The sequence below is a fragment of the Carassius auratus genome, unplaced genomic scaffold (assembly GCF_003368295.1).
Source record: "Carassius auratus strain Wakin unplaced genomic scaffold, ASM336829v1 scaf_tig00007368, whole genome shotgun sequence".
Lineage (NCBI taxonomy): Eukaryota > Metazoa > Chordata > Actinopteri > Cypriniformes > Cyprinidae > Carassius > Carassius auratus.
The window spans coordinates 20,307-29,985 of NW_020523840.1; the positions used below are offsets into that span (position 1 = coordinate 20,307).

General features: G+C 33.8%; 1 pseudogene; it reads right to left on the minus strand.

Moving 5' to 3' along the window:
• Positions 1 to 1,138: 1,138 nt before the first annotated feature.
• On the minus strand, positions 1,139 to 6,610 carry LOC113071461 (uncharacterized; annotated as a pseudogene).
• Positions 6,611 to 9,679: the final 3,069 nt, after the last annotated feature.

Sequence of the window (9,679 nt, forward strand, 5' to 3'; positions counted from 1 at the left end):
CCTTGTTTTCAGAATTACAAAAGAATATCAGTTTCCACTATAAATAAGCATAACAGAGTAAACATGTTATGCTTTAGCACATCAGTGAATCATTCTAAAACACAGAAAAATTGGTTAATTAAGAAGTCATACTCTCTTTCTTGTAGATAGTTTGCAACCAGAAATTATTCTACGTCCTGAGAATCATGTGATTAGGGAAAATTCAAGGGGTGGGTTCAGAGGGGCTTTCTATCAGAGTAACGGGGGGACATTAAATTCAGGCACACAACATGTTTCGAAGACTTGAAGCATAACATTTTTTATAAATAACAAAAATATATTTTGATTAAGAATATTGTAAATAAGAATACACAACAATATTGAAAAAAAAAATTGGAATACTGGAATTGTTTGTTTATTACTTACATTTGTGGCTGAAGTTATTCAAGCTTCCTTGGGGACATGGTAGTTTAGCCTACTTGCAGTACATGTGTAAGATATGAGCATTTAAAGAAACAAATATTGGCCCATTTTTACACAAAATATACCACCTCATGTGGACTCAAATGGCACTGAATGACCATTGTGCCATCGTATTCATTATAGTTCGTACTGTTGTATCAATGCTATTTGCATCAATATTTTTAATTTGGATTATAAATAAATCAATAAATAAATGAATACAAAAATAAAAAATAAAAATAAACAATTAATCAAGCAAGCAAGCATGTGTTTTGGAACTGTTGGCAGTTACAGGATCTCATGTGTCAGCTAGCGCAGCAATTGAAAACAACAACGGAAGGCATTTCCTCTCAACTTTAATGTGAACACTCAGTCAACACAACAGTTTTTCATCCAAATTATGGATTGGAAGGAAAGTGCTTTAGCAGCCACAGACAAAAAGGACAGGTGGTGGGGAAAAAGAATTAAAGTTGTGGACAGTATTTTTATTTGTATCAATCCTGTTCATAAACATAAAAGAGAAAAAAGGAAAATGTCAGATGTACCTCTGAGGAAAAGCACTAAATGTTGTTGCTCAATGACAATAAAGTAGTATTCTATTCTATTCTATTCCATAATGTCTAGATTGGTTAAATTTTTATATACTACAAAAATTATGTTAACAACAACAATTTATTTGCATTAGAAATCAACTGAACTATTGCTTTGTGATCTGTGAATAAACACTTTGTTCTTGGCTAGTTTTCCCTGAAGATCTTTTTGAGGTTGTAAGCCTTTTGGAAAAACTCAGGGATACATAATTTAAGGCATCCGATTCTGTCTGCAGAGGAAAAATACAAAAAGAAGAAAAAACATCAAACTACATGACTGAAAAAACTGACATTTTATGAATTGGTATAAATGTACTGTAGCCTACAGAAACCACACAGAAACTCGCACAGGGCACTGGAAGAGGCAGCACCCTTGGCGTGTTGGTAGACCCCACGGCCCGGCGCCATGGTTGCTGTACCGACGCTGAGCTGCCGGGTCTCTGGCTCGGCTCCTCAGTGAAAACCTGGTATGCAATGTGTATTGAAATGTGTATTGGCTCATTTAGTTTACACTGGATGTAGATTTGTCTATCAAAAGCGATATCCCATTTTGCATCGGTCACCGACGTGGCGTCTCCGTTCCCTCCTTCAGGGAACGAGGGTTATCAAACGTAGCCGATACACTCTGTTGCTACTGTCTGATTACATTTCTGGCTACATTTAAAATCGAAATATATTGATCATTTAATATTTGTTGTAATGCTAAAATGTTTGTTTTCAACTTCCAAATGCTGTAGGTGTCCAATGACTGAGAAATAATTATTTAATTGCGGAAAATGTAACCTTATTTAAAGGTGTTTAGTAGGACCATGATTTTGCATACCATTGCATGAATGACTGCCTGACACATAATATATTATTATATTTATGATTGAAAATAAAATTATTAATTAGTCAGAGAGACTAGTTGCTATGCATAAAGGGGCCATCAGTGTCTTCTTATGGATGAATTGTTTGTCATTGAGTCAGTGTTGCTGATGCAAAGTAGTTACCAAACACTAACTAAATTAGGACCACAGCAAACACTAAGTAACTAAATTAGGATACAATAATGAGTCATTTTAAAACTGTTAAACATTAAACTGTTGATTACTTCAAAACTTTCCTTCATCTGGGAGATGACGGTGGACATGAGTTAGGCTGAACTGATTGTTACATAGCATTAATTTTTCTGCAACAGACCCACTGCTGCTCTTATTAGGTAAATAAACCTTTGTGATATTTGCTATAGAATGTAGGACAATAACAGAATGACAATGTTTGCCATAAATTGAATAAATAAATAACAGCAACAGTAATATATAACTATGTATAGCTACTATACTATACTGTACCACGTTATATACAATATAGCATAATATAGTAAATGTTCTACAAAATCATTTATATCAATTAATTTGCCATTGCTTTTTCATTAAATTTTTAATCTTATGATTATACATGACATTAGTTTAGTTCCTTCTTAGTTTTGAAGGATGTGGAGCCTAATGTAGTTTATGCTGCCACACGGTGATCCACAGATCATCAGACCCTATGTAACAAAACACAAGTGAAACTCTGCTTATGCTAAACCACACATCACTGTTAATTGCATTGTATTGAGCTAGTGTTAGATCCAGTCTTACTAGACTTTTCTCCGTCCTGACAAATTCAGAAAATGTATGAACAATAATCTGTTTTCATTCATGAATTCATGTTTTCATATATATAACATCATATTTAAAACATTAATTTAATAAAATATTTCAACAATTGTTTAAAAAAGTTTACATTTCCATGATTTAAAAAGAGTTAGAACGAGTTGCATAAATGTTATAAAGAGCAAAAAAATTTCCCTCAGTGCTCTTAAGGGTCAAAGAAAGTTTATGATTGAATGCTCTGTTAATTAGAAACTGTGTTTAAAGGGTCAGTTCACCGAAAAATTTAAATTAGCTTGTGTTTGGGGTGTTGCAGTCGAACAGTCCAGAAGTCATCAAATTAAGTGCGCACATTCATATTAAATGTGCCTCACACAGTTCTGGGGGTCGGGGGTGGCTTTGAATAAAGGCCTTCTGTAGTGAATCCATATGTTTTTGCAAGAAAAAAATATACTTTTTTTCAAATACAATAAAGACTTTTCTCTCGCTTCCGTTATCTGTCATACATGGAAGCCACTCATAATAAACGTGCCTCACATTTAAAATTCCATTAAAATTTTTGTTAATGTTGAAATTACATTGTGCCTCAAAATACGGCAACTTTTTTCAAGATAATAAACACTCTGTTAAAAAACATTTGCAGGGTAAAGGGAGGGACATTTAGCTCTTATAAAATGTACATTTTACAATAACTGTGCATTCCAAACGTTTATTAATTGAGTTGAGAATGTCCTGTAACACAGAAGACATTTGACTCTGGGATGTGTTAAGAATTTCATGAAAAATTATTAAAGAATATTAACCTCAGCTGGACCAATATGTGTTTCTTGTAGTTTAAAAAGCCCTTCTTCAGATAAAATGTTAAAATGCATAATAAATTAATTATAAGCACCAATACATGCTGTAAACACTTGTTTATCTAGTTTTTACATCCACTGTTACAATATGTCCACCCTACTGTGAAAAACAGTAACAGGAGAGGCATTTTATGCTAAAGTCAGACAATTCTACTCACATGATGAGCAACAAGCTAGTGTGTAATGATCACTCAGAAAGACTGTCAACCTGTTCATTAACCTTGTTTTCAGAATTACAAAAGAATATCAGTTTCCACTATAAATAAGCATAACAGAGTAAACATGTTATGCTTTAGCACATCAGTGAATCATTCTAAAACACAGAAAAATGGGTTAATTAAGAAGTCATACTCTCTTTCTTGTAGATAGTTTTGCAACCAGAAATTATTCTACGTCCTGAGAATCATGTGATTAGGGAAAATTCAAGGGGTGGGTTCAGAGGGGCTTTCTATCAGAGTAACGGGGGGACATTAAATTCAGGCACACAACATGTTTCGAAGACTTGAAGCATAACATTTTTTATAAATAACAAAAATATATTTTGATTAAGAATATTGTAAATAAGAATACACAACAATATTGGAAAAAAAAATTGGAATACTGGAATTGTTTGTTTATTACTTACATTTGTGGCTGAAGTTATTCAAGCTTCCTTGGGGACATGGTAGTTTAGCCTACTTGCAGTACATGTGTAAGATATGAGCATTTAAAGAAACAAATATTGGCCCATTTTTACACAAAATATACCACCTCATGTGGACTCAAATGGCACTGAATGACCATTGTGCCATCGTATTCATTATAGTTCGTACTGTTGTATCAATGCTATTTGCATCAATATTTTTAATTTGGATTATAAATAAATCAATAAATAAATGAATACAAAAATAAAAAATAAAAATAAACAATTAATCAAGCAAGCAAGCATGTGTTTTGGAACTGTTGGCAGTTACAGGATCTCATGTGTCAGCTAGCGCAGCAATTGAAAACAACAACGGAAGGCATTTCCTCTCAACTTTAATGTGAACACTCAGTCAACACAACAGTTTTTCATCCAAATTATGGATTGGAAGGAAAGTGCTTTAGCAGCCACAGACAAAAAGGACAGGTGGTGGGGAAAAAGAATTAAAGTTGTGGACAGTATTTTTATTTGTATCAATCCTGTTCATAAACATAAAAGAGAAAAAAGGAAAATGTCAGATGTACCTCTGAGGAAAAGCACTAAATGTTGTTGCTCAATGACAATAAAGTAGTATTCTATTCTATTCTATTCCATAATGTCTAGATTGGTTAAATTTTAATATACTACAAAAATTATGTTAACAACAACAATTTATTTGCATTAGAAATCAACTGAACTATTGCTTTGTGATCTGTGAATAAACACTTTGTTCTTGGCTAGTTTTCCCTGAAGATCTTTTGAGGTTGTAAGCCTTTTGGAAAAACTCAGGGATACATAATTTAAGGCATCGGATTCTGTCTGCAGAGGAAAAATACAAAAGAAGAAAAACATCAAACTACATGACTGAAAAAACTGACATTTTATGAATTGGTATAAATGTACTGTAGCCTACAGAAACCACACATGTACATTAGAAATAGTTTAGGACAAAATGTTGAGAAAAAAAGCTTTAATCTAGTTGCTACATTTTGATACTTATTTTCCTCCAGTCATAATTTATCATCACTGCGAGTTGTCAGCATTTATGGAATGTGCTATTATAAAACATCTGAATAGCTTTTTCAATTTACAGGGCAAAAAAACAAACAGATTACCTGATTCCTTTGATTTGTGGGTTGTTTTGAAGCTTCTTTGCATAATAATAAAAAATACTTTAATTACACTGATTTGAATTTTTAAAAATAGCAATTTACTGTTTAATATTAGTACATTATAGAATTGTACCACAATAGTATGTTATTATATTTACCTTTTCTGTGATTCTTGTGAATTAGTCTCACCAGAAATATGTTCACAATAATGGAAATGATGCTTATTGCGAACAAGGTTAAAACAACTGGATTCCAAAAAGTCAAAGATGCTGAAATAGTAACAGTTTTCATGTACCACCATATATACAAAAAAATATGTTCTGGTATGTTCTGTAGTAAAATAAAATATATCTGTACCTTCAATAATTAATTTAGTTCCATTTCCAAAGTGTATCTTCCCACATGTGGCAACAGCGCAGTAATAAATCCCAGCATCAGATGATCTGAGTTCAGTCTGAGAGAGACTGTAGACACAGCTCTGGGTAGAAGAGCCATTCTCTGATCTCTCCATACACTGATCACTCCTGTTATCACGAGTGTAAATGAGTCCTGGATGAGAATGTTCTGATGAATGGTCTGAACCAGTAGATGCTGTATTCTCCTGCACAGATCTGACTGATGACCGAACACTGCAGAGTCACTGAATCTCCTGGATGAAGTCTGTCAGATACTTGGCCGCTGGAGAACTGTGGCCCCACTGGCAGAATCTTTACCTTTAAAAGAAATCCATCAAGATGATGTTATTTTCCACTAATACAATTTTACTTAATTAATATGTGACATCAGTGAAAGTTCTCACAAAACAGCTCGTTTAAAAAGAAGTCTCACCACTGTGTATGCAAAATCGTCCCTTCTCCAAACTCAATTGTGCTCATGAAGGTCCACAGCACAATAGTAGTTTGTAAATCATTTTCCTTCAGGTTAATGATGCTCATATGAAAAAGTTAGTTCCAACTTCAAAAGAATACCGTTCGACTTGTCAAATCCATTTTGATATATAAAACCTCCTGAGAGATGATTTGAATATGCAATAAGAAGAGGTTTTTTGCCAACAGTCTGTTTAAACCATGAAACAGTGTGTATCATGTCAAATGAATAAGAGCATGGTAAAATCACACTGCTCCCAAGTTCAGCAACTACAAAAGGATACTGGTGAATGACACCCTTTATCTGACATGTGCCACCTAAAAATAAAAGTAATATGATAAGGAAATCTTATATGAAAATGAATGTTCAACAATCAAGATACTAGTCAAACTTACATGCAAACATGGAGAGAGAAACGAAAAACAATACTCTGAACTTCATTCTGCAGAACTTGGCAATTTAATCTAAAAGAGAAAAAAATAAACAGCTGTCTTGAGAATTTTTGGAATGATCAAGAACTTAAAATTATTCATTTAAATTGATGAAGCTCAGAGGAATTACTTACTTTCCAAGAAAGATGATTTGCTAATATAATCCTCTAAAATAAATTACGCTCACTGAAGTAAAAAACAAAAAAAACAATTGCACAATAAAATTTTAATTTTTTCATTTCACAGTTTGAAATAAACTGGTTATTGTGGTGGACGGTGTCCGTTGTGTTCAGATGCTTCCTCTTTTATACTCCACCATGTTCAAAGATCAAACACTGTGACACTTTGATTTTGACTGGTTGTTTTAGAGAAAGGGGCAGAACTATATACTGCCATGAGTCATTTTCATGATTGTGTCTTTACACACACCCATATGAGGATGGCAGTAAGAATTGGCACAAGCAAAAAAAACAACAACAACAAAAGAAACACTCTAAATAATGTCCCGTTTAGCTGTATGAGTGACTCAATACAGCATAATTTATGTTGGTTTCATTGATAATTATATATATATGTTATATAACATATATATATATATAACATCACAGATGCAAACTGTCAAATGCAAACAATCAAACACATTTTTGATTAATGAGAAGAGCTAGGTATGGGCAGTATTTCAGATACATATGTTTAAAATAGGTATTTGAAGCACTTATCAATTTAAAAAAATAAATAAATAAATAATGCAATTTGCATTTGAAAACATTTAAGATTATTATTTTCTTTTTTTTCAAAATACATAAAATTACTGGGGTGTTGATTTAGTTTAGACACACCCCTTCCCCCAAACCCAACATTCATCACATGAGTGAGACTTTTCTGGAATAAGTTAAGGTGAGGATGTACCTGTTGATTAAAGTTAAAGGACCACTATGGTCAATCATGAATGACAAGTACAGTTTGGATTACCGGTATGGTTTCGTTCGGGCAACAACTCCCGCTGATAGTTTTGTTGATAACACAAACTGGAAAATCTCAACGCCTTAAGCAACAAGCATGTTGCCCTTAACCAATGACCAAAACAAATATGTTGCCAACCCTGCATAACCTGTTGCAACAATCATGTTGCATTTTAAAGATGACCTAATAAATATGTTGCCAATACCTTTAAAAGTTTAAGCAACTTATCTCAATAACACCAGATATATTTAAGAAAAAACATGTTTCCAATTCAGCTACAGCTTTAAAGGTGCCATCTGTCATGTCCGGCAAAAAAATCAAGTCATACTCCACATTCCATACCAGATGGGGGCAGTATGCCTAAATAAAGTGAATTGGTCTACTCCTCCTGACAGATACAAAGAATTATGCCATCAATTTCTTACCCTCATTTCGTTCCAGACCCGTAAGACTTCCATTCATCTTTGGAACACAAATTAAGATATTTTTAATGAAACCTGAGAGTTTTCTGACCCTGTATAGACAACAAACCAAACGGGCACGTTCGAGGTCCAGAAAGGTTGTGCGACATCGTGTGTGTAATTAATGAACAAATGTTTGTTTTTGGGCAAACTATCACTTTAACTAGCCTACATTTAGCACTTTGTGTGTGCTTGTGTATGTGTTTGCACTTATACAGTTAGAAAATAAAAGCCCAATAATAAACTCACAGTTGACCAACACAAAACACTCAAAAATCTATGAGTGAAAGATGCATACATTACCTGTCCACAATATAGTGTGTATATTGTGTTAGTGTCCCTGGCTATAAAACTCCAGAGAGAAACACAAAACTGTGTGGGGTTTGCTCCTAAAAAATATTAAAATTATGTTTTGATTGTGCGCCGGTTCCCGCCTCCTTCTTCCGGATGAGTTTGGAGTGTTAATATTGTTACAGCCCACTGTAATGATATAACCTTTGTAATCATCGGCCAAGAAGAAGGAGGCGGGAACCGGCGCACAATCAAAACATAATTTTAATATTCAAAATAAACACAAAACAGCGCACCAGCCCCTCGCGGACGACTGGTGCACGCAAATAAAAAGCAAACATAAAATAATGTCCCAGGCCTGGTCCTCTCTCGTCCTTCACGGTCGTCGCTCCAGTTTTATATCCTTCCATCTCCTACGTGGGACTCGATACCGGCGGTGGGGCGCAGGTGCAACTCATCTTCAATCACTACACCTGGCCTCACTCCTCGTTCCCACGCCTCTCAGCCCCGCCCCACTCGCCACAGGGACGTTTTGTGAAATGCCATAAAATCAAGAATATGTTGTTTGCTCATTCTCCTTAACCTTTATTTAATTAACAAAAGTAAACAGTTCTCAATGACCAACTAATGTATTTGTATAAACAAATTTAGATTTTGATGGCTGTGAAACACTCCCAAAAAAGTTGTCAAAACACTTTGTCACATCAACTTTCCTTTGCATTACAATGTTAAATTGTTTGGGAATTGAGGATACTAATTGTACAAATTTAGCAAGCAAGCTTTTTTGTTCAATCTCACTTGATTTCAGGTGAAGATCAGAGAAACAGTCATCAATGAAATGCTGAAAATACAGCAAAAATTTGTGATTAAACTGGTGTGGTGTCTTAGTAAAGATGAATTTTAACAACTGGTACATAACAGCATTTTTTTTAGCTGTTTGAACTCTCATTCTGTCAACACGTATTCATCGCCACAGGATCAATTGGTGATCAAGTGATGCAATGCTGAATTTCTCCAAATCTGTACAGATGACATACATCTTGTATGTAGATGTAAAATTAATTGAGCAATTTTTCACTTCTATGGTGAACTATTGCTTTAATCAGAATTTAGCGGAACAGGAAAGTCTGGATATTAATAATACAGATTTTGATTTATAAATTCTTGATTCATTTATATTTATTTCAAATCGAGTAATTTCAGTTAATGTTTAATATCAAAATTTGCTTACATATAAAATAAATTGCCTCTAATAAATAATACAAGCAATGTTACACACCAGAAATTTATTTATTTATTTATCCATGGATTAAAAATAGGCTCAAAGGAGTAATTTGTTCATGAACCGAACTATACAGATCCTACTGA